General features: G+C 39.3%; 1 protein-coding gene across 2 annotated transcripts in view; it reads right to left on the reverse strand.

Annotated features, from left to right (window-relative positions):
• The window catches only part of pou6f1.L (POU class 6 homeobox 1 L homeolog), a 76,266-nt gene that overhangs the window by 44,473 nt on the left and 5,126 nt on the right, over positions 1 to 26,667 (reverse strand). The window contains exons 1-2 of one of the 2 annotated variants that reach the window (XM_041582560.1): positions 10,583 to 10,648; positions 9,678 to 9,798 (exon numbers count right to left, since the gene is read on the reverse strand). The gene's annotated coding sequence lies outside the window, so the exon portion shown is untranslated. Of the gene's footprint in view, positions 1 to 9,677; positions 9,799 to 10,582; positions 10,649 to 26,667 lie in introns of those variants that run through there. The other variant, XM_041582559.1, reaches the window with a different exon arrangement.

Raw genomic sequence — 26,667 nt, forward strand, 5'->3', positions numbered from 1 at the left:
TGTGTCTATTGACTTTCTTTTCCCAAATGGGTTGCAGTGGTGAAGCATCCTTTACTGGTTGTGAAAGTAGTGTAGGTTGTTCCTCAAGGCCCAATCTGGATTGCAGCTGGGATCCTTCTAATGGTTCTGTGAGTGAGTGCATGACTCCATTGTTCATCACGGACAAGCGGAATGGGAATCCCCATCTGTATTTGAGAACTGCTTGCTGAAGTGCCATGGTGTTATACTGTAATTACCAACCTTGTTATATATTTTGTTGACCTTGCATGCTACACCATGGTGATTATACTGAAGGCTAGCATCATGTTGGTAATGGGATGAAATGGCGAGAAGACGTTTGTAATTTGAGGTGGCTGCTTTGGTAAGGATGGGATGAGAGATTAAGCATACGTTGGTCTGAGCATACAAAGCTTTTTGGCACCTTTTATTACCTTACTCCTTTTGTGCCTATGTCCTTTGCCTCTCTTTATACACTTCTACACCCACATCAATTTCTCACAATGTAGTGTGTGTTGCAACTATCCAAGTTGTATGTAAATCTTTATTATTTTGAATTGCCATTTAAAGTAACCCCTACCTATGTGAAATCTGCAATAACAGAAATAGTTAAGATGATCTAAATGCATTCAATGTTTTGCCCCCCTTGTCTGCAATGACTAGCAGAATCCATGCATAAAATGTCTATGTTAGACATATACTTTCTTTAATACACTTTGCTAATCACTATGCTTAAGCAAGGTGAACAACATCCCATACTAATAAATAATTTATTAGGCCTTTGCAGACATAATAGCCTGTGTGCATATTCATCAGAACGGCATGCATTATTCATAAGGACTCACGTAAACAGAAATGGAATTGTTTATAGAACATACATAAATACAATACAGTAAACAAAAGTTTCCAAGGCTCTGTTCCATGTGTGACAGGCACAGGACACTAAGGTTCAAATGGTAAATTCGAATTTTTGAGTTGGTTTTTTGGGCAGAACTCTCAATTTCAAGTTTAAAACCATCAAGTTGAATTTGAATTCTAAATTGAATCTGAGATTTATCATTCCCAAACCATGGAAGTTACTGGAATTCAATAGGTCGCCACCTAAAACCTGCCGAGTTCATGTAGAAGTCAATGGCAGAGGTCAGCTGGCCTATTTGAAGAAGTTAATAGCCTTCCTGACATTCAACTTTTTTTCGAATTTGATTTGAGTTTTCAGGTTTTTAATCAAATTTTATACGTTCCAGTTTTTTCTTAAAAGAGAAACCATTCGAGTTTCGATGTCATTGGAGGTAAATATAACTATCATTCCATCTATAAATATGCCCTGTTGTGTGTAAGAATTAAATTTTTTTTGAACTAGCAATACAGGACTGTAAGTGACATTAAAGAATACTGTATATACTCGAGTATAAGCCGTCCCGAGTATAAGCCGAGGTACCTAATTTTACCTCCAAAAACTGGGAAAGCTTATTGACTCGAGTATAAGCCTAGGGTGAGAAATGCAGCAGCTTCTGGTAAGTTTCAATCAAAGAATTGAGGGTTTCTGCTCCCATTGGAGGTGCCGGCGTCTCGTTTTTGGATGCCGGCGACCATTCTTGGACGCCGGCGAATATTCTTGGAGACTATTCTTGGATGCCGGCGACTATTCTTGGACGCCGGCGACTATTCTTGGACGCCGGCGACTATTCTTAGACGCTGGCGACTATTCTTAGACGCCGGCGACCGTTTTTGCGCTTGACCAGAGTATAAGCCGAGGTAGATTTTTTCAGCATATTTTGAGGGCTGAAAAACTCGGCTTATACTCGAGTATATACGGTAATTTGAAGGCACAAAAATGAAATGCTAATAATGTATTACCACCAAAGAAGTAAACACACTTCAGTTATGTAGAAATTGTAAAATAATTTAAAAATAAAGAAGTGATATTATACACTTTCCTGCTGAACTATTCTTTTTTTTAAAAAAAGTTTTTATTTTGCACATTTTCAAACCCTATACAAACTGATGAACTATTCTTAATGTTGATTAATTATTTTGCTGTTATCATTTATTATATCTCTTGGTATAGGCTATGAGCAAAAAAAATCATGTGGTTCCTCTGTGCCAACAGAGCACAGATTAAATTTAGGGGCATATTTATTTACATTGGAGACAATCATCGGCAGTGATGTTGTCAATAGCAATCAATCCGCCATTAGATTTGAACAGTCACCAACAAATTAGAAAACAAAAGCAAAGATCTGATTGGTTGCTGTGGGCAACATTACCGGTGATGTTAGTCTCCAGTGTTAATAAATATGCCCCTTAGCCTCTGATATTCAATGGAACAATAAGTGGTGCTTAGAGTCCTATGCCCACTGTATCTCCATAAGGGAGCATAGAGCTCCTCTAGATTCTGGGAGATTAGTTGCCCGGCGGTGAGATTCGGTGAGATTAGTCGCCCCGAAGAAGAGGAGATTTGTTGCCAGACGACTAATCTCCCTGAATCTGCAATCTGTGGGTTCTGGCAAATGCCAGAAGGGCTGCTGTAAATTGCCATAGACAGTCGCTATTTATTGCATTTTTCATTATTTCCATTATCAACTTTTATTCTATTAATCTATAAGTGTCGCTCCCAATTCTTTCAAAAAGTCAGATTTAAGAGAAACAGATGCTGAGAGAAGGAAAGTGAAGAGTAATGTGATTATTTCAGAAACTGATATATATTTAGAAAATTAAATTGTATTCAATTTTCATTTTTGTGATCTATCCTCTTGAAGGTATTATGTCAGTTGTAAGGCCAACCCATTCCCAACATTTTGGAAATAGAAAGAGGGAGAAAAAGATTTGCCGCACAGGGAATTTTTTTGACCACGCCCATTTGTGTAGCCACACTCACTAATTATCATGTCCATTTTACATAATTTGTCAGGTTATGAAAGTTTAAACACATTTCTGGGGTTTTTATATGTTGTTACAGTTTTGCTAATAAAGGTGAATTGGCCTTTAAGCTGCAAATCACAGTTTCCCCAAGAGACCTGCTTATTTTCAATTGTTACAAAAGTAACAAATTGTTACAAAAGTATCTATTCTGGGCTCTCTGCCAACAGCTAATTAAGTTAGAAACATTGTATATTTTTCTGGCTGTTTAGTGCAAGAGATCAAAGACAAAGTTGGGACATTTCAGTAACTAACCTGGGACTGTGGGTGACCTTTCAAAATCGGGACTGTCCCACAAAAAGTGGGACAGTTGGGAGGTATGGTAAGTGATTAAGAAGGTTGAGCCCAAAGAACAGGCGTTGCTTAATAAAGACTAAAACTACAAGAACTCAGTTGAACAGTCATTGACGCTAGGGAATACAATCACCTCCATGTTTTACATGTACTGTATAGCTGGTAAACTTACGTTTCTCTCCTATTCATACCTCCTGCAGAAATGTGCCTTGTTGCTAGGGTCAGTGAGCCTAGTAACAAAGCTATTTAAATGCTGTAATGCTGTCAGCATTATGTGGGTGTAATGGGGGAACATATCATACTTTATTTGTTAGCATATAATAATTTTTTTAACACATGCTTATATCCTACAATAGGTCACGTTATCAATAAAATGCTATTTACGTTCCATATGGACTGGATCCATACATTGCTACATAAATCATGCTGAACATAAAACATTTTTATGATCTGGATCAACTGAACTGAGCCTGCAATACACATACAGAATAATCTGTACTATAATTGCTGTTTGGGGAAGCTACCAATAAAAGACTTTTCATCTGAGAACTTACTGTATAACCATATATGAGTTTATAGCAGTTAGTCTTTTTTGGGGGAGACTAAGGGGTATATTTATCAAAAAGTGAAGTTAGAGATCGTGACAGTCCGCTAGAGTGAAATACCGCTTCTCTCCATTAATTTCTATGGGATTTCTAAAGGCGTATTTATCAAAGTTCACCTTTTGATAAATACGCCTTTAAAAATCCCATAGAAATGAATGGAGAGAAGCGGTATTTCACTCTAGCAAACTGTCACGATCTCTAACTTCACTTTTTGATAAATATACCCCTAAGCATCCTTAAATCTTCTTTATTCTCTCAGCAAAAGGTCCTTGCATAAGCAAACAGTAGTAGTTTGAAGCCACCAAAAAACACAGTGACATGGTGGTAGATTTTGTATTTTAATGTTACTAAATCCCTGTGTTTAGAATGTATTTACACTAGAGACAAAAGTATCAACATTACCAGCTCAAGTTCGGAACATATTGGTTAAACCCTGACCTCATCTACATCTACCCTCCGCAGCTTTACTTTTCATAATGTAAAAGAAGTCTTGCTTCTTTTTTTTTGTTGCAGAAATTGAGGAAAAAGGGCAGTTTATGGTATGCTTATGTATGCTGAATAACTCGCATTCCTTTCACATCTCTGACTAGGTCACAGTTTCCTGGGGTTTACAGTAAAATAAAGGTATGATTCTGGGGACAGAGATTCTACAAAAAAAAATGCTGACGCCATGTTTACTAAACAAGTAGCTGGATTTCTAATGAATGCAAATTGCTAACATGATTCTTTAAATGGGTGGTCCACCTTTAAATTAAGTATGGTTCATATTCTAAGACTTTTTGCAACTGGTTTTCATTTTTTATTTTGTATGTTTTTTTTTATTATGTAGCTTTTTGTTCAGCAGCTGTGAATGAGAGACTAAAAGACAGACATGAGATTACTTAAAGAAGCCCCCAAATCTTCAACCTGGGCAAACAATAGCCCCCTAAAGCTCCTCACTAAACACAGTATTATTTTTCCACTTAACCCCTTACTTTAACTGCAACAAACTTCAGAATATATCTTTTTTAAAAAAAAATAAGTTTTCGTTCCTGAATTGTTTCCGCTGATGTCATACGAAGTCATACGAAATCACCTTGTTCCATCTGCACATGCATGCTGGAGCAAACAGAAAATTCAGGAGCTTTGCATGTTTTGTGCACATGCATCAGTTTTTGGACTGTGGATTTGTGCATGCAATACAGTCTTGGTCTTGACCTGGGAGCACTTAGTGGGGGAAATGTGTACCTGGTGCAGGAAGAATGGAGTATTTTTTGAGAGTTTGGGAAGAATGGAGTATTTTATGAGAGTTTGGGAAGAATGGAATATTTTTGGAGAGTTTGGTAAGTGCATATGGGCTTTTTAAAATGGGTCCTAACACATGGCCAACTGTCTTGTTTAGGGTTTCCTTGCCCTTTAAAAATCCAAGCTTCCAGCCAGGAACTAACTAAGATTATCTCTAGGTGGCTTCAACATTGCCAAACTGTGGAAGACCTGATCCACTCTCTAAAGCAGGGATCCTCAACCCTTTGAACCCGTGAGCAACATTCAGCTGTTAAATGAGTTGGGGAGCAACGCTAGCATGAAAAAAGTTTTTGGGGTGCCGCATAAGGGCTGTGATTGGCCATTTGGTATCCCCTATGTGGACTGTCAACCTACTTGAGGCTCTGTTTGGCAGAATATGGGGTTTTTATGCAACAACAACTTGCCTCTAAGTCAATAATTCAAAAATAAGCTTTTGGTTTGAGGCCACTGGGAGCAACATCCAAGGGGTTGGAGAGCAACATGTTGCTCGCGAGCTACTGGTTGGGGATCACTGCTCTAAAGAGATGTTTGCCTTCAATGAACTCACAGAAAAAACCCTCAAGGAACCTTAAAGGAGTTGTTCACCTTTGAGTTAGCTTTTAGAATGAGTATGCGAGTGATATTCCAAGACAATTTGGTTTTAGTTTTTTATTATTTGTGGTTATTTATTTATTTATTTTAACTTGTTTTTATTGAAAGTCAGTCATGTACATCAATGAAAACATTTGGACCTTCAAGAGGTCTACAATAGTAAGTAGAGTAACATAGAATAAAGTGTACATGTGTCATAAATTTATTTGTGGTTATTTGAGTTATTTTGCTTTTTATTCAGCAGCTCTTCAGTTTGCAATTTCAACAATCTGGTTGCTAGGGTTCAAATGACCATGCATTGATTTGAACAATAGACTGGAATATGAATAGGAGAGGCCTGAAAAGAAAGATGAGTAATAAAAAGTAGCAATAAAAATACATGTGTAGCTTTACAGAGCATTTGTTTTTTTAGATGGGATCAGTGACCGCCATTTGAAAGCTGGAAAATAATTTAAAAAAAAACTATTAAATAAATAATGAAGACCAGTTGAAAAGTTGCTTAGATTTGGCCATTCTATAACATTCTAGAAATTAACTTAAAGGTGACCTGCCCCTTTAAGACTCTTTGAAAATTTTCTACTCAGACACTTTTTAAAATCTTATTTGGAAGGAGCCAAAGCGTTACCTCCCCCCATTTCATCTGAGTGTCTGACAAAGGCAGAACTCCCTTATAACGGACTGATCTCAAGGATTTACAAAATACTTAATGACCTTCAAATGGAAACGCTCTCCAGGCACCCATATATGATTAAAAGCGATATCCTACTGATCAGTTATATGAAAGCAAGAATCTGTTACCAATACCATTACACTTGTAAAATAAAAAAGTTATAATTTATATTGACAATAGTGACATTAACCCTTTGCCCGACATGAAAAGCGACAGCAAGCCAATGACGTAGCACCGCTGTTTACAACTGTAAGGTAACAAGATGCAACAACACATTTTTTTTTTACAAATTGGCCATAACCTGGACTATTTACTGTCAGGGAAAGGGTTAAATTGATTTCCAAGAATAGCGGCACAGGTATGGGACATGTTATCTGGAATTTGCATCTCCATAACACAATTTGTTGTCTAATTGTACCTCCAATCAGGAGGTAATACACAAGAGCCATGAATATCCTGTAAATGATATCCTTATAGTGATGTCATCTACAATCCGTTATAATGTAATTTCGGTCACATGACTCACTGAAACTTGTGTATTATAATAATGATGTACCCCCTGTTGAAAAACATGAGGATATTAGGTCACTTTCGAGTTCCTTATCATTTACAATAGGTGTACTTTATTCACTTTGTAATGCTCAAAGTTGTATGCTAATTCATGAGTTAAAAAGACATGGAGATCATAAGTGACACTACACTAGTTGCTATAGCTACTTATGTTAATGAGTCATTTTCTCCTTCCCCAATGGAATAATCAGCATACAGAGAAACTAAGGAAAAGCGTAAAATACCACCATTTATTTCATTATTTCCTGAGCTAGTTGTGTATTGGGCAAGCCTTTTGTTCCAGTGGACCATTGGAAACACATGATCTAAAAGGCCTGAAAAGCTACTTGAAAAGACATAATAAGGTAATTAACAAGTGAACGTAGAACATTTTGTTCTTTTATAAACCATCACAAACCAAAAATGTGCTAACTGTAATATTAACAGACTTAATTGGCTCTGTGAGTTTTACTCCAGAGTCTTTAGGAAATCCCAGCATGCTTTATTTACTTTTTATGGACAAAAAGTTAGTTTATACAATTCTGTGTTACATTTCATATTTTCATTACATATTTGTATGCCAAGCTTCTTATTTTAACATGACAACAATACTGAACAGATATTTTTTTATAGAAATGTCTACATAGGGTTGCCATCTTTGCCAGTGGCTAAACGTTCGGGTGGGCATGATGACATCAGAGATGATGTCGTGGAGTTATTGCATCACAGATATGCAACTGGCTGGATTTCTGTCCAGTTTTCGCAATGTTTTTAATGGGAAAAAAAGTTTTGAACGTACAGCCCTTTGACAAACGGAGATGTCCAGTTGAAACCCACATGGCTGGAAACCCTACATCTATCTATTCTGCCCGATGAGAAAGACCAATCCTTTAACTACATGTATGTATACAGAAATCAGTTATCCGGAAAGCTTTGAAATACAGCAATGCTCATTTAGAAAAACTATTTCTTTTTTTTATTGATTTGCTTATTTCTGTTTCTGAAATAACAAGAAATGTACTGCACCTGATAATAACTAAACCATGTCAAAGTTGAGTATCTTTGTATTTAATTGATGTTCATATATTGGCCAGATTATTGTTTGGGTTTCACAAGGCTGAAAACCGAACAGAAAGTTGAGACCCAAACAGGCCTTAGAAAAAGCAAACTGTTTGGGTCAAAACCGAACAGGTGGCAACCCTATGTCTACCCCAATGTTTACCCATCAATATATGTAATAACATGAATGTTCGGGATCACTGCATCATAAAATGTTGGAGCCACTGTGTCATATATTGCTGGGGTCGCTGTGTCATGAAATATACTTGGGTCACTGTATGATGAAATGCTGGGGTCAGTGTATCATGAAATATACTTGGGTCACTTTGTGATGAAATGCTGGGGCCACTGTGTCAGGAATTGCTGCTACCGTTGTGCCAGAGGCAGTCACAGAGCTGTTATATTTTGGGGTTGCTGGGAGTTAGTGACTGTAGAGGGAGTCACTGTGACCATTGCTACTGGGAGTCACTCTATTAATTTACATTGCAGACAAAATAAATCATGTATACAATTTTATCAGGAGAGTAACATGTGGAGTCAAACATGGGAGTGGTCTATTTTAAAGGGCATGGTCTTTCCAGTGGCGTAACTACCGGGGGAGCAGGAGGTGCAACTGGGCCAGGGTCCCCACCCCGTAGGGCCCCCCCCGGCAGATCGCGCACGCTGCAGCCGGCTGTAGTCCCCACGGGCGAGGGGGGGGGCTTGGCTGCACGCCGGCACCAGGGCCCGCCCCCACCTAGTTCTGTTACTGGGTCTTTCAAAGTGGTGTCTGTTCTTCTAATAGTGTGCACTTCAAAGTGGTCTTATAGCTGGTGAAAAGTTGGCACAGAGCATACACCTGGGGTGGGTGTGTGTGTGTGTCTGGATGGGGTCAGTACATTGCTGCATCTCACTCAGCACTGTTCCATAGAATCATGGTTGTACTGCTGATTTGTCTGGTGAAATCTGGTTCCCCAATTTCACTTAAATGGTGCTCTGGAATAGCAGTTTAATTACAAAGTGTACATAACTAATGGTAACAAGCCAGGTCAGCATGAAGCACAAGTAGTATATCATATGCTGTTTGATAGTGTCAGCGTGTAGCTGAGCCTTTTATAAATACACAGCACAATCCGCCCCCGCTCTCTCTTTGTCCCACCCCAGGGGCACATTATTCATAGCTAACACAGCTCAGACCTCATCCCCCTTTCTCAGGCCTTATCTTTCTACACTTCTCCCCCAACAGGACCCCATTTCTCCCTCAGAGGGGCAAGGAGGCATCCAGACATGGCCGGGCTGTCCCTTTGCTACATGTTTATGCAAGCTCTGCCCTCTCCAGCCCTGCATTTCCATGACACTGACACATTCCCAAGGCACACAGCCGGTACAGACAGCAGCGGAGTGATACAATCTGAATACTAAAAAGTCCTTCCGCGCCGATCCCGTCTGGTAGTAGTTCGCCCCCAGCACAATGCAAACCCCTCAGTCATCTTGCAAGACCCCCCATTTAGGAATCCGCCCCCACAGGAGAGGTGTTTGCAGCAACCACGTCCGTCCAGAACTAAGTGGAAATGGCGGCGGCCTGCCCTAAACCCCTCTTTATCATAAATATATAAATTATGCTAATTATGACCATTGCATATTAAGAAAACCCAAACAAAAAAATCCTCCCTCGTCCCGCTTTAAAACACCCTCTTTAATAAGCCATCTATTATTTAATGTCTACTCACCAATGTTGTGCTTTCTCCTCGAGCTCCTCTCCTCTTAGCCTTTGTGATAGGATTTTGGGCTGCAGGACTCATCCCACCTCTCTTTTAAATTCACCTCACAACTCACTTGTAGGGCTCAGCGCTATAGAAAAGGGGGATGCATTTCCATGAAAGAAAAAAAAAGCAGGGCTTGCTGCACACCTTATTAATATTTAATCAGAATACATTCCCCAGTCTAACGCTGCTTGGCAGAAAGTGCAGGTACCATTGTGTGAGAAAGAGAAATAAAAGGGTAAAAGAAATGCCGTCTCCTCTTGTAAAGTTGAATGCAGTTTTTACATGCACATTTTTTTGCTGCTGCGTCATGAACATAATATATGCAAGGCGAGTGCTGCATACTGAGGGCTCAATGTGAGGTGGGAGGGAGAAGGGGGGTTGCGCTCACATTCTTAAAGAGCCACACTCTGCATATGAACAGGCTGAGCAGCAGGGGGAGGACTCCTCATAATGAAGAGCTAAAGCATATTCTTGCTTAGTTGCCAACTGACCCTAATCACCAGGGACAGTTCCTGCCTTTGACCTTGTCCAGAGAAAAGTCTCTGGAAACATTTTTGGTTTTGGTTGTCTGTGTCACCCATTGTGTGACATATAATAGACTGGCACAAAACAGCGACACACCACACTCTGTGAACAGGGTTTACACAGGGGTTGACCACTGAAGTTCCATAAAATGGTCCTCAGATGAACCGGGTACAACTCCCCCGGGACCAAACAAAGTCTTTCTTATATTCTTTCTCCGTCCAAAACGGTAGAGTCTCTTTGGACATCAGTCCATAGAATAAGGTACAGTCCAGCATACACTGTTCCTCCAGGTAACCACAAATAAAGGCACAGGATTCCTTTGGGTAACTCTAGCATAACAATACCTCTAACTTGCCAAGTTCCACCAATAAGCACTCCTTCTCAGGGGTAGGGGAATCCAAACTGTTGGAGGGAGTCTTCCTGTCATAGCTAGGGTAGATTCCAGGGAGGTGCCAAGGTGGGATTCTCTGTTAAATCTATACATTTTCTTGACATAACACTTTATCAAAACAATGGTCAGATAGTCTCTACCATTTACAGACAAACTCTTTTCTTCAGGCAACCTCCTGTCACCACAAACACGTTATCAAAGCAGTACCGACAATTTATGAGATTACAAAGGTTATGTACTGATACAAGAATTTGTGATTCAATCAGATATACTACATATACTTCTTAGACCCAATTAGATTTTGCTTTTAACAAATCTTTAAACTTTCATCCAACTATAACACAAGAAAAAAACCATCTGGCTGTAGGTAACAACACAATAGTTAGCGTCACCACACAACAGAATAAAACTGATAATCCTATCTATTTCATTACAGAATATAGTCCACAATACAATAGCATAAGAATTTTTTTTGAAAAAAACTTAAATATACTCAGAATGGATTCGGTTTTCAATTCAGTTCTAGATGAAGGCTACAAAACAGTGACCCGCCGCACACGAACAATAGGCAATCAATTGGCTCCCAGCTTAGTTCAAGCACCTACTACTAATTCAGGCTGGCTCAGCACCAAAGGTATGTACAAGTGTACCACTGCATTTGTAGTCTATCTTTTGGAATGCAGTGTTTGGCACATTCAGTATGTGGGTCAAACTTCCCACCCATTAAAAAACCGTGTTAGAGAACATATTTTAGATATAAGGATTCTCATATAGCCAAACATTTTTAGGAATGAAATGGGGGGATGCCACCAAACTAGCTGTTCTGGGTATAGATAAAGTAGTTAGTGGAAAACGGGGTGGATACCTAGACTACTCCGTTTGGAAACAAAGTGGATCTTCCACCTACAAAGTAGAAGACCACTTGGCCTTAATAACGACTTCGACGTCACGTTTTTTCAAATATCAGTGTTTTTCAAATAATTATCAAATAAATATCTGGATATTACACTGCTGCAGCAATAGCCGTAAAGTACATTATATTGCCAGACTATATTACATTGTCGTAACAAAAACCATAAAGTACACCATCTTGTCTGACTATAATAACCCTATAGATTTTTAACCACTAGGATGAGCATTCCAAACTAAAAACTTTTGCCTGGGTATAACAATACACGTACTAGCACATTATATTCAAACCTATAGATGTATGCTTACACCATGTTCCCTGACCATTTTCCATTAAGTATGAAATTGGAGAAACCTTTCCATGTTACTGCGCTACTAATTTTTATACATCATTTTATTGTATAATTTTCACTTAATTTTTTCATAAATTTTTTCATTATTTTTTTCATTAATCCTTTCTAATTTTTTCTTTTTTTCTTACTTAAGCTTTGTTATTTTTAAATATTTCAAATATTTTTGTTTTTTTTAAGCAAGCCCTTATTAGGTAACCTTCATAGGAATATAATTGCAATTTAATGAACCTGTATGTAAATAAGTATCCAAACCACCATGTGCTTTCATTGATTGTGATAAGTGGAAACGTGTTGCTCATTGTGATTGGTCACAGCCCCTATATGACCTGTGTACAAGGGTGTGCCATTCAACCTATGAGTAAGTGCCCCAACAGGTACGAAATGCATTACGTCTTTGCCCAATATGTCCTAATAAATATTTTGTATTTATTTACTTGCTAGATTATTATTTTTTTGGAGGAACTCACATCTACTGGTATGTTAAGGAGGAATGCTCTGCCACATTCAGGGTGCACCCCAATGTCTCTGAAGAAGGCACCCCAAGCCAGGAGCTACACATACAGCTTAGTCAGCCCCTGCTGCAAACACAACAAACCCCACTTCCCAGACCAACACAACTTTGTTTTTGTAGAGGGAGGGAGTTTACCAGACCCCTGTAATTAGGGTTGCCACCTTTTCTGGCAAAAAATACCAGCCTTCCTATATATTTATCTTTTTTCCCCTATTAATAGCATTGGGATAAACCATCATTTTTACCGGCCAGGCCGGTCAGGTGGCAACCCTACCTGTAATACACTGGTATGTCCACTATGTAGCTTTAGTGGGGGAGGGGTTGGGTATTGTTCTGTGCCTTTTCTATACTGAAAATGGGGGAATTATGGGAAAAATGTAAAAACACATTTCAACAACCAAACAACATGTCCTTTTCCATCTCAGCAATCGTCTCAAACCTCCCCCCATAAGTGCATTGCCGGGGCTCCACTTTGTAGAGTGAGTCCTGGCTGCACTTTGTAGGCCCCACCGACTTAGTGAAATCTTTGGGCAACATAGCGGTTTGTCTCTGTCTATATTCTGCTGTGTTGGGAGCGATTTGCATGTCCCCCTTTAACTTGTCCAACCCCAGGGGCATTATTTATAACTAACACAGCTCAGACTGATACAATGTGAATACTAAAAAAGCATTTCCCTCCAGGTAGTAGTTTGCCCTCCAGTGCAACGCAAAAATCCCCCATTTAGAAATCCACCTACCACAGGAGATGGGTTTGCAGCAACCATCTCCCCGAATCTCCCCGAACTGCCTCCGCGTGTCTTCCCATCCACTATAATGACAAGTCGCCTGCACTAAACCACCGAAGCGCTTCATTTTCCGAAGTCGCTCGAAGTTTCCTTGTGAGGCAGATAAGCCCTGTAGTATTCAATAGGATTCTTCAGAACGTATCTGTTATCAATTGAGTATCCTGTGCTTGAATGGCTGCCCCCATGACTACACAGCAGCTTGTTTATAGAAACTATAGTAGTGTTTCTGAAGAAAACACACCAGTTGTACCAGTGCAGCACAACTGAACAGTATGTTTTTATTACTTTAAAGCACTTTTATATTTTGGTGTTACTGTTCCTTTAAAATTAGTCCAAAGGTGGCTATACACTGAAAGATGGCGGGTGGAAGATATTGTTTGGCCCTCAAACATTGCCATACACATACCCACGTGTCACGTTTGGATGATCTTTTTACTTTACTCTTGGATCACCATTATTTTTGTTATGAGGGGAAAGTTTGCCGGCAAATACAGGGTACTGCTATGGATAGTAATGTTGCCCTGTTTAATGCCAACCTCTAGGACAAAATCGGACTTATCCTCTCGAGGACCCTAGGGCCCAAAGATTGGATAACTACTCCTGGAATGCAGGAGGTCGGTGCAAGGATCACATCAAAGAACCAATGCTGTCCACAACTCAATAGGATTTTAAAACCTGCTGAATGACATCTGATATCAGTTGGGGAAGCCCATTGGATGGCAACCATGAACTGGCCAATAAGCTGCTAACTTGGTCTGTCGGCAGCTTTTATCCGCCTGGGTATGGCCACCATTAGTTTAGGTGAGAAGGAATTAATTAAAGCAGGAGATGGCCAGGCCCAGGAGCTGAATTAAGAGAGGGATGTGATGTCAAGGGAAGAAGCAGTTCACGTCCTTATTGTCTGAGCAGGTAGAGACATCCCACCCACCCTCCCCCATTTTTCATATTTTGTGAAATGTCAGGAGTTTTCTTCTTTATGTTTTCATATTATCTATTGAAGGGATGGTTTACCTTTAAGTTAACTTTTTGTATATTATAGAACCAATGTAACTTTTCAATTGGTCCTCATTATTTATTTGTTATAGTTTTCAAATTATTTGCGAACTTATTCTGACTCTCTTCTGCTTTCAAGTGGGGGTCACTGACTCCATTTAAACAACAAATACTCTGAAAGGCTACAAATATATTGTTACTCCTACCAGTGGTGTAACTACCGGGGGAGCAGGGGGTGCGATTGGGCCCGCTCCCCCTCAGGGCCCCCCGGAAGCTTGCGCGCCGTTGATTCCGGGTGGATTCCGGGAGTACTGAGGGGGCGGGGGCCCGGCTGCACGTCCCGCGCCAGGGCCCTCCCCCCTCTAGTTTCGTTGCTGACTGCTACTTTGTATTACTCATCTTTCAAGTCAAGCCTTCTCCTGTTCATATTCCAGTCTCTCATTTAAATCATTGCATGGTTGCTAGGATTTTTGGATCCTAGCAACCAGATAGCTGAAAACTGGAGAGCTGATGAATAAAAAGCTAAATTATGCAAAAACCGCAAATATTAAAAAATTAAAACCAATTGCAAATTGTCTCAGAATATCACTCTCTACATCATACTCAAAGTTAATTTAAAGTTGAACAACCCCCCTTAATAACTAAATATGGATGTTTTTTCTGAATGCGCTGTTACTTTGCGGTTTCAGTTTCTTTATACAGTATAAGTGTTAGAGTCTGCATTGTATTAATTTATGTTAAATGAATGTCAAATGTTTGATCCAGGGAATGTTTTGCCATTGGGGTCAGTAAGGAACTTTTTCCCTCTTGAAGCAAAATTGACACTGGCTTCGTGCTGGTTTTTTTTGCGTTCCTCTGGATCAAAACAGTGCACATATGATATTATATTTTAAAATGCATTTGTCACAGCAGCGGTAGGACCTTGCCAGAGTACTACACAGGTAAATTTAGAAGAGGGAGAAAGGAGGTTCTCTCCTGTGACGGCACGGTGGGTTGATTGATGCCGACGCTACTACTGCTTATGCTAGGGGGAAGCCTGCTTGGATTTCCTATCATTGAGACTGCAGATTCAGGGATGGTTAGTGTTGCCACCCGGCGGTATTTTACCGGCCTAGCCAGTAAAACACCTGCCAAGGCCGGGGTCGGTATTACAAATTTACCAGCAATGTAGCTGCTGGTAAATTTGTAATACACTAAAAAACAGCCAGTGGCCTGCTCCCAGCCTGGTATAAACAAACCTTTTTGCTGCCGGCTTGAGGCCAAACGCACGTCGTGGTGTCACCCCCTTTGACGTCACAACCCACCCAGCCAATCGTGCACAGTGGCTCCGCCCCTTTATCATTGTGACCCGCCCCTTTGGTATCAGGGCCCGCCCTTTTATTCCCGTCCCCCTCCGCTGGCCGGTAGAGAGTTTTTTAAAAGGTGGCAACCCTTGGCATGGCAGCAGGGCTGCTGAACTTCTCTCATGTTGGTGGCAAAGCATAGTATCGATCTTTTGTTAAATTTTGACTTTAGAATATTGCCTCAGGTTACGTTGGCTACGGTCAAAAACGTGAATAAATGCTGTGGCCATTTTTAACACCCACCTCTCCTGGTATATAATAATGGGGTTCAGTGGGATGGCTTAAGGCAAAGGGTCAAATTGAGGAGTCCCCTTGTCATGTTAAGCTAGCAACACAGCAGTCACATATCTTCTGTGCTGTGTTGGGAACAGAATGCAGGATCTAAAGAGATACCCATGAAGCCAAGGAAATAAGATTGAAGTGTTTTGTGCTTCTTTTCATTTGTTTATGTAAATATCAGAATAAATGAACCAAGAATCTAGCCAGGGTTGATAACCTGTGTTTGAATTCAGCTGTGTGGCAGTTTGTGTTTCCATTTGCACCTGTGTTATAAATCAAGTGTAAGGTGCAGAACACAGCACTGTTACCTGCAAGGCAGGACTGGATATGATGCCTGCTATAAGGACGTGTTAAGTACGCTTCTCTACCTTGAGGACCTGAAACTTTCTAGCCCATGAATCTGAGGAGCAAGCTGGGGTTGTCAGGCTGTCCCCTCAAGGCCCTCAGTGCTCCCTACCACAGTTGCTTACTCCTCCAGCCTACACCCCCCACAGGCCTTGGGTTGCCACCTGCCAGGTATTCAACACTTTATTGAGAGCAAGACTCAGCTCTTTGCACTCTATTCTAGAGCTGTCGAAAATAGGGCACTGAGTAATTGTTTTGTAAACAAGCTCAAATGTAAATGTTTGTGAATATAAAAATATAGGGGTAATTTACAATGTACCACGCTGTGTGCAAAGTGCAAAAAACAGGCAGCAATTGGCCATTTTTTAAAACTGTGCATACTGTTTTCATCAGATCGATGTCAGGATACAAAACGCACCTGACAAGTCGGATGGAGATGCAGGCATCAAGATTCTAATTGGACTGAATGAAAAGTTGCAGATAAAAACTACATAACATCAGACGAAACACGACAGATGAGGAGAGGTGAGATGTGGATGCAGAAAGCAGCGTGTAGTTGTTACCTCCGACTTTTCATTCAGTCCAATTATATCTTGACACGTGCGACTCCATTTGACTTGTCACGTGCGTTTTGTCGCCGGGCAACAATCTGACGAAAAACACTTGTGGAGTTCTACCCTTAGACTCAGCTCTGCTCCTCACACTAGATTTTTAAACTGGTAAAACAGAGGCGCCAAAAGGATAAAAATAGCTAAAAGCACTTAAAAACCCAATGGGTAATTCAGAGGAGGTAGTAATGAACTTACCTCCTCCAGAGGCGCCTGCCGTGTTTATACAAAGACACTGTTGTTTTTGCTCCCGTTCCATATTGCCTGATGAAGCAGGAAATGCCTGCGAAACGCGTTGCAATACTGTTTTGTGAATAAACTATTATTGAAAATTACCACTTTCGTTGGTGTCTGCTTGGAGGAGGTAACCCTGGTTTGTGAGTATTAACTTGTTTACTCTACCATTACTCCTTGTAAAAACATATTACACTATTGGGGCTCTTGGTGTTCCTTTTTGTCTCCTAGATTTTTAAACTGGAGCAAGGAGCAGAGTACAGCTTACCCCGTAGTGCTCTAGCACTTGTGACCACTTATATGTGAAATATATTAATATTCTGAAACAGAAATAATATAATAATATACTTCCTCTCATTATAATAATTATTGTAAACTAAAAAAAAATACAAGGACAGATATAATTAGCTCTGCACGAGTCCCTGCCTCCATTCTTTCCTGCCTATGTATTAGGCAGAATAGATAAGAAGGAATTCATTATTCAGGGTACAGAAATTGAGGTGTCCCAATAGGAAAGGAGTTTAAAGGGATAGTAGTATATAAAAATAATGTTTGTATAAAACAGAAGCTTGTAGGGCTGAGTACATGCTATAGATAAGAGCTGTCAGAAAGGCAAAAAGGGAATATTGGAATGGTATATTCTCTTGAAGGTGCAAAGTTAGATCATTCTTCATTTGAGTTTCATAAAATGACATTTATAGAACTAACCCTATATTTTTGGCACTGGTACTTATGAGCACTTTCTTTGTGAAACAGGTCATCTTCTTGCTTGAAGTTTTGGAGAGGTATGGGATCTGTTATCCAGAAACCCGTTATCCATAAAGATCCACATTACAGAAAGGCTATCTCCCATAGACTCCATTTTATCCAAATAATCCAAATTTTTTTAAAAAAGATTTCCCTTTTCTGTGTACTAATAAAACAGCACCTTGTACTTGATCCCAACTAATATAATTAATCCTTACTGGAAGCCAAACCACCCTATTGGGGTTATTTAATGTTTAAATTATTTTCTAGTAGATGTAAGGTATGCAGATCCAAATTACAGAAAGATCCGTTATCCAGAATGCCCCAGGTCCCGAGCATTCTGGATAACAGGTCCCATACCTGTATAATGTTTATTTGGGGCACAGCAATTTCTATTTACAGTATGTCAGTGTAACGCTGAAAACGTTCCTGTGTCATTCTGTTAAAAAAAAAACATATGCTATTTGCTTCAGGTTCTCTGAATTAGCTTATACAGCAAAGTTTACACTTGTAAATAATTGTAAATTGATTTCCAGGAACAATATCCCCACATCCTATATACAGTACGTAGTGAGAAGCACTGACATCCCAAATGCATTATATACAGTGAGAGGCAGTGAATCTTCAAATCTCCAGGCACCCCTTTACCCTTTTGAAAACTGGTGTAATTAAAGGCTGGGGTAAGTTTATTATTCTGTGGGTGAAAATAAGCTCAGGATTGTCTGCATTGCTGAAACTGCTCTTATGTAACACCCAGAGGTAGGAAAAATAATAGCACACAGCAGAACACAGAAGAGAAGCTGCGTCATATACTGTATGTCCTGGAAATAAGCATTGAATACCTGATGCAAGAGCTGCCTCAAAGCTTTTGCATGATACTGGGCTGCAAGCACAGGACAGCGAATAACAGAGATAAATAAACACCATTATTAGAACTTTTAAAATAAATCATATTAGTTTGAAATAAAATTTTAAATAGTAGGATGAGATATATGCAATGCACACAGCGTACTATTGTGTTAAAAACTACAACATAAATATCATCAACCCCTCCAGACGAAGTGGGTAGCTTATTGGCCCACATATATGTCCCTGGCATGACTGATATCTTGCTAAAAATCAGGCAGATAAGTATTTGGCAGGTTTGAAAATCATCAGGGTCAGTCAAAAATAAAGCAACAGGTCAAGCTGCTTATGATTGCTATTAGGACAGAGACACACGCTGCTATTTCGGGAGATTAGTTGCCCATTGACAAATTGTTTCTTCTTCAGACGACATATCTCCCTGCACTGCCTTCCTGCTGGCTAGAACTTAAATCGACGGCGGGATGGCACTCGGTTTGCTTTGGCTTTCCGAAGCCGCCCGAAGTTTCCTCTTGAGGAATTAGCAGCGTGTGTCTGTGCCCTTTTAGAGTTAAATCTTAATACTGCTGAATTGTGATATTGGATTAATTTGGAACAGAAAGTGTCTGATGGGGTATGCGGTTCTTATCAAGAGTCCCTAGCAAACCATGAAACTATAAAGGACATTGAAACACAGTTAATGAAAACAGCTCAGTGTCTCAAGGATATTACAAGTCTGCAATTTCTTGAGTTTTTTTTAAATTTCTTTTAGGCGCTAGGAGATAATGTTTGTATAAATAAAACAATAAGAAATAAGCAATAATTAAATATGTGATGTACTAACCTATGAAATTGAATCAAATATGTTACGTAAACAACAATGTTGATGATCTTGGTATACAATTGTATTACACAGTGTTAAGAGCGCCGAGTCACTGTCCGGACCTGTGTGATTGCTTTTTTGCTAATCTGCAGTTTGGTGCACCTTTCAATAAATCTTATCTTCTGAGTTTGAGCATTATCCGTCTGTCCAGATATGATATTTACCTGGAAGTTTAACTACCAAACTCTTTATCTGGTGTCAGAAGTGGCATCCACCATCCCTCGGACGGAATCTTGGACTGTCAACTATAATTGTGTGCAAAGCTGGCCTACAAGGTAAGCTTTTACCTATTTTTGCACTCACTTATTGGCTGATGTCCTATTTCTGTCTCCCGGTAAGGCTGGATTTTAATGGCTCATTCTCAGGAAATCTTCTGTTGTTTAAGGGTAAGTGCACACTCTAAGATTCAGGGAGATTTAGTCGCCCGGTGACAAATCACCTCTTCTTCGGGTGACTAAAAAAGCCTTCCTGGTGGCTACCATCTAAATTGCTGGTGAGAACTACTCCTAGCCCTCCACGTAATGACACTAGTGTCCCTGTTCATGTGTCTCTTCAACATCTTATTTCTGCCCATGAAACGTCTCATAAACAAATTTTGGTCTGCCCCTGGGTTTTTCTCTGTTGCTCAGAGGATTGTAGATGTTTGTTCCATATGTCAAGAATACACTATAGGCTGAGCTATTCCTACCATGACTAGCCATCACGTGTCTCTTCAACATCATATTTCTGCCATGAAACATCTCATAAACAAATTTTGGTCTGCCCCTGGGTTTTCCTCTGTTGCTCAGAGGATTGTAGATGTTTGTTCCATATGTCAAGAATACAAGACAGTCCAAACTGTTCATACCATGACTAACTATTTGCCACCAATAGACATTCCATTTCTAAAAATACAAATCTATTACATTGAAATCACACCATGCCAACTGTAGAAAAAATGTTCTCACTTGTGTTGATTTGTTTTCTAATTGGCCTGAAGTATTTCCAGTGGTAAAGGCAGATGCCGCAAGCACAGCCAAGATACTAATTTCAAGGGATTATTCCCAGGTTTGGTATGCCCCAGGTAATCAGCTCAGACAGGGGTACACATCTTGAAAATATATTAATGGCCGAGTGTGCCAGGTGCTACACATTACATAGCAATTACAAACCCCTTTACAGGCCACAGGCATCAGGTTTGGTGGAGGGTACCAATGGGACTATTAAACAGAAATTAGACAACCACAGCCTTATGGTGCTCTTGGGTGGTGGCCCTTCCTCTAGTTTTAGCCTTCATGCAGTCTACCCCATTGGCAAAAGATGGTTTGTCCCTATACAAAATATTGTTTGGCAGGATAATGACTACTGATGTTTCAATGACTATCCCTGCAGAACTCAGAACCTGCAGTGATAATTTAGTGCAATACTGCATACAACTGTCTAATACCTTGTCTATTATTAAATCACAAGTCACTGCTGCCCGGTCGACCCACAACAACTATAAGGCACATGAGCTCCAGCCCGGTGATTGGGTGTACTTTAAACATCATTCCCATAAGTACACCCTGGAACCATGCTGAAAGGGTCCTTTCCAAGTCCTACTTATCTCACCAACGTCAGTGAAGCTAGATGGTAAAGACTGCTGGGTAGATGCCTCTCAATGCAAGAAGGTACATGTTAGTACACTAATTTGCCAAGAGGAAGACCTTCCCGCTACTTTTACATACAGCCCTCCACGGACCAGAGTAAAGGCCCGACTTGAGCATATCAAGAAGTTGGAGGTCTCTACACCACAAAACATATCAGACAATAAGACTAAGAACTTCACACAATAATGGAGCGCTCAAACCTTGTGCTTTAATTCTTTAGGATCAGGTGCTTAACTGTAATTAACCTAACCTGCCACGGGTCAGGAAAGTCCTATGCAAAGTCCAGAAACTGCAGCACTCTGGTGGTTTTTCAGCAATGTGATTTTAATTAATAAGACTAAGAACTATCACTCAAATTCACCTCAACACTGTATACAAGCCAAAGGTTTTCAATAATGAAGACCATCAGATTTGTGAAGACCAGAAGACGGATTCCCAGCAGCTGGGTAGTGGTGACATGGTGTGACGATATTGGATAGTGGTTATAGTGATTTGTTAATGGTGGTCCTGAGAAGTACTGAGAGTAGTTCATTCCCCTGCCACAACATGGTTCCCATTACCGTAATAATTTTCTTTATTTTTTCCACAGTGTCTATGTACAATGATAATATGTTGTTCTAGACACGTCAGTGTGGGTAAGGCTTTGAATCTCACAGATTGCTGGGTCTGCAATGCTATACCATATAGTGAGGGAGCTTTGTCTTTATCTGTTTTACTGACTGTAACAATGTATGTAACAATAGTGCATGAAAGCCCATTCCATACACCGATTAGAAATAATCTTCCCTATGAGGTAGAAGTTATCATAACCCAATCAAGACCCGTTATTCTTCCTGACATACCCAAATAAAGGTAGTATGGAGATATTCATCTCCACAGGGGGGAGATGTTTAAGGAGCATTCAACCCATAGTTTAAAAAAACCCTCCCCCCTACCCTGGGTAGACCCCCTCCCTCCTGCCCCCCAGCCTACCTGCACCCCCGACAAAAGGCACCTAATTTTTTACTCACTCCTCCATGCCGATTCTGGCCTCAGAGTTCACGGCAGGCATCTTCTTTCTTTGGTCTTTTTCAGAAGTTTTGGCGCATGCTCAGTTGGAGTAATTTTCTGTGCATGCTCCGAAAGAAACGGAAATTTCGGACATTTTTTAGGAAATTTTTGTGACTTTCGGTGCATGTGCAGTGGTTCGGGACCAGAAATTTACTCCAAATGTGCATGCGCCGAAAATACCATCAATGCACGAAGATTACCGGAGAATAAGATGGCTGCCGTGAACTCGGAGGCCAGAATCTGCACGGAGGGGCGAGTAAAAAATTACGGCATTTGCCGGGGGGGGGGGCAGGTAGGCTGGGGGGGAGGAGGGAGGGGGGTCTACCCATGGGTAGGGTTTTTGAAACTACGGGTTGAATTCTCCTTTAACATCAAAAAATAAAGCAACAGGTCAAGCTGTTTATGCTTGCTATAGTTAAAAGGGTTGTTCACCTTCAAATAACTAGTTGTTTTCAGATAGATCAACAGATATAATGACTTTTTCCAAGTACTCTCTATTTTCTATGTGTCACAGTTTTTCTAATATTGAAGTATAAAGTGTAATTTTTTACCTTCTAAAGCAGCTCTGGAAGGGGGGGGGTCGCCGACCCTGTAAACTGTTCTAAATTGATACATTTAGTAGATAAATTTCTTATCTTTGTCTCTGCTGACCAGAATCTCTGGGTTTCATTACAGGCAGCTGTTAGAATTGATACAATAGTTGCTAATACTCCAGAGATGCTGCTGAGAAATGTATCAACTAAATGTTGCAAAATTGTCACAGTTTAGAGTCTGCACCTGAATTACTGAGCTGCCAGACTGAAACACCAGAGACAGGAAAATTCAACTTTAAACTTAGATTTTGGAAAAACAATAAAAAATAAATAATGGAAAGTAATTGAAAAAAGTCTTTATTTCTGGGGAACAATCTGAAAACAACTGAACTGAAAAAAAGTGTTTGGAAAGTGAACAACCCCTTTAAATCTTAATACTGCTGTATTGTGATATTGTATTCATTTGGAAAATAGGGACAGAAAGTGCTTGCTGTGGTCTGTGGTTCTAACTCGATCTGGATTTTAAAATTCATATGTTGGAACAATAAATAATTGAGAAACAGGTCAAAATAGTTAACAATATTTGTTTATTGTTCATGTAAAAGTCTGAATGTTATTTATTTGGAATATGAAACTGCACATATATTAACATGCTGTAAAACAAATTGTTCAACATGCTGTGTCAACTTGTTTTTTTTGTAAAATTTAAATTAAAAAAATTTGAAAAGAAGAAAGGTATGTGGTTCTTATCAAGAAGCCATGAAACTATCAAGGACATTGAAACCACTGTTAATGAAAACAGCTCAGTGTCTCAAGGATATTATGACTGCAATTTCTTGAGTTTTTTTTTTACTTTCTTTTAGGGCGCTGAGATAATGTCTGTATAAAAAAAAAAGAGAAATAAGCAATAATTAAATATGTGATGTACTAACCTATGAACTTGAATCAAATATGTTATGTAATCAAAAATGTAGATGTTTTGATCTTGGTATAAACACAGTGTAAGGGCAGGGGAACATGGGCAGATTCAGGGAGATTTAGATGCGGCAACTAAATCTCCCTGAATCTGCCCGTGTGCCCCTGCCCTAAAGAGTGCCGAGCCACTGTCCGGACCTGTGTGATTGCTTTTTTTTTTCAATAAATCTTATCTTCTGAGTTTGAACATTCTCCGTGTGTCAAGATGTTTTATGAATTACGTGGGAGTTTAAGTACCAAACTCTTCAGTCACCATTGTGGTTTTTGAATGGGTTGGATAGCGTTATAATGTATAGACAGATGGGACAGATTTAGGATTTCTTGAGTTCTTTACATTTTTGTTAGGTTCATCTTTATTATTTTGAGTTGCCATTTAAAGTAACCCCTACCTATGTGGCATCAGCAATAACAGAAATAGTTAAGATGACCTAAATGCATTCAATGTTTTGCCCCCCTTGTCTGCAATGACTAGCAGAATCCATGCATAAAATATCTATGTTAGACATATACTTTCTTCAATACACTTTGCTAATCAGTATACGCACGCAAGGTGAACAACATCCCATACTAAAAAATCATTTATTAGGCCTTTGCAGACATAATGGCCTGTGTGCATATTCATCAGAACGGCATGCATTATTCATAAGGACTCACATAAACAGAAATGAAATTGTTTATAGAACATATATAAACAAAATGCAGTATATAGGAGTTTGGGAGACTCTGTTCCATGTGTGACAGGCACAGGACACTAATGTAAGAATTTTTATTTTTATGAACTTGCAATACAGTACAGTAAGTGACATTAAAGAATGGTTTGAAGGCACAAAAATGAAATGCTAATAATGTATTACCACCAAAGAAGTAAACACACTCCAATTATGCAGAAAAATTAAGAAAAAAGAAGTGATATTATACACTTTCCTGCTGAACTGTTCTTAATGCTGATTAATCTCTTGGCATAGGCTATGAGCAAAATCATGTGTTTCCTCTGCTGCCTCAGAGATCACCTGACCAGAAATACTACAACTCTATAACAAGAAGAAGTGTGGAAGCAAAAGACAGTACTCCGTCTGTTAATTGGCTCATGTGACCTAACATGTATGGTTTGTTTGTGTGCACTGTGAATCATATGATCCCGGGGGGGGCCTTATTTTTTAAAATGGCAATTTTCAATTTATGATTAACCAATGGCACATACTACTAGAAAAGTATATTATTATGGAAACTGTTTATTTACATGAAGCAGGGTTTTACATATGAGCTGTTTCATTCAATATATTTTTATAAAGACCTACATTTTTCGGGGGTATATTTTTCCTTTAACAGTAGAGACAAACATCACTGGTGATATTCAGGGGCAATCCTGACCATTTTCCGCCTGAGGCAGCCTTATCTTGTTATTCTACACTAAGAAGCCCTCCCATTTCAGTTTGGACTTTACTAAACGTATCCTGCCCTAGGCTCTACATCTTAGAAATTGCATTTATAAATGTACTTGGTGTATCACTCAATAGTTCAATACCTTTGGGAAATACATTTGAAGGGGAAAGTAATTACTGGCTGATTATCTCTAGTAGACACACTGTAATAAACAATTCTGTTTAACAACAGAACACTACAGTAAAGGACAGAGAGCAAATATATGTTCCCTTTTAGTACATATAGCACCAACACTAGCGAAGCCTATTCCTTGCTCACTAATGTAAGTCCCCTGATGACTTCTTATGAAAGGGGAAAATTTGTTTAATTGGGTGAGATTTTACATCCCTAGTTTGTAAATATTGTATTTGAAAAATGTTTTGAAATCCATTATTTTTTGAATTTTTCATTATTTCCATTAACAACTTTTATTCTATTCATCTATAAGTGTTTACGGCGCTCCCAATTCCCGCATGAAGTCAGAATTAAGAGAAACAGATGCTGAGAGAAGGCGAGTGAAGAGTAACTTGATTATTTTAGAAACAGGTCCGAATTTTTAACTGATTATATTAGAAAATTTCTTATTTTAGTATGAAGAAGCTTGTATTAAATTTTCATGTTTATGATCGATCCCCTTGAAGGTATTATGTCAGTTGTAAGTGATTAGGAAGGTTGTGGCCAACGAACAGTCTGACAGTTTAATGAAGAATATGGGGCTGATTTATCAAAAACCTGAATGTGCAAGTTCAAGTCCCACAACACCAAAAAACACAAATCGATCAAGTTTTCCACGGAGAAAAACTGGAATCAATCGACTCAATTACGCAATTTGAGTTTTCAGCCAGAACCCTCTGAAAAAAACCCAAACATTAAGCAGGTCTTCAAATGGTTCCAGCAACCTCTGCCATTGACTCCTACAGAATCCCGACAGATTTTAGGTGGTGTATTTTTGGATTCAAGCTATTTCCAAGTCGAGGTATAATAAATCTCGATAATTCCAGTTTTTCTACAAGTTTTTTTTTTACCCCAAAAAATACAACTCGAATACTCGAATTTCGTGGAAAAAACAACTTGAATCTTAATAAATCTGGCCCTAAAACTGTAAGAAGTCAGTAGGACAGTCATTGAAGCTAGGGAACAAAAATTACCTCCATGTACTTCGATTAGACAAAATACAAAATGGAAATGAATAAAAGAAAGAACAAAAGCCTTACTGTACTTAAGCACATTAACACAGTGCTTTGTTGCTAGGGCCAATGAGCCTAGTAATAAAGCTATTTAAATGCTGGTCTGTAATGCTGTCAGCATAATGTGGGTGTATTAGGGGAACATATAATACTTTATTTGTTGGCATATAATTCTTTTATTTTTCAACACGATTATATCCAACAATAGTCACAAACAAAAATATAGTTCACTTGTAATTAATGTTCACTCACTTGTATTACGCAATTTCAGGCTGTGTAGAGGTATATAAACCAGAATAGAGATACTAAAAACAAGAGAAACCAGTAAAACCCCACACTACCTTACTAAAATTAATTGAGATCTAATTATATAAGTGCTTAGTGCTTTTATAAACATACAGTATGCTTAG

Source organism: Xenopus laevis, chromosome 2L, assembly GCF_017654675.1.
Source record: "Xenopus laevis strain J_2021 chromosome 2L, Xenopus_laevis_v10.1, whole genome shotgun sequence".
Classification (NCBI taxonomy): Eukaryota; Metazoa; Chordata; class Amphibia; order Anura; family Pipidae; genus Xenopus; species Xenopus laevis.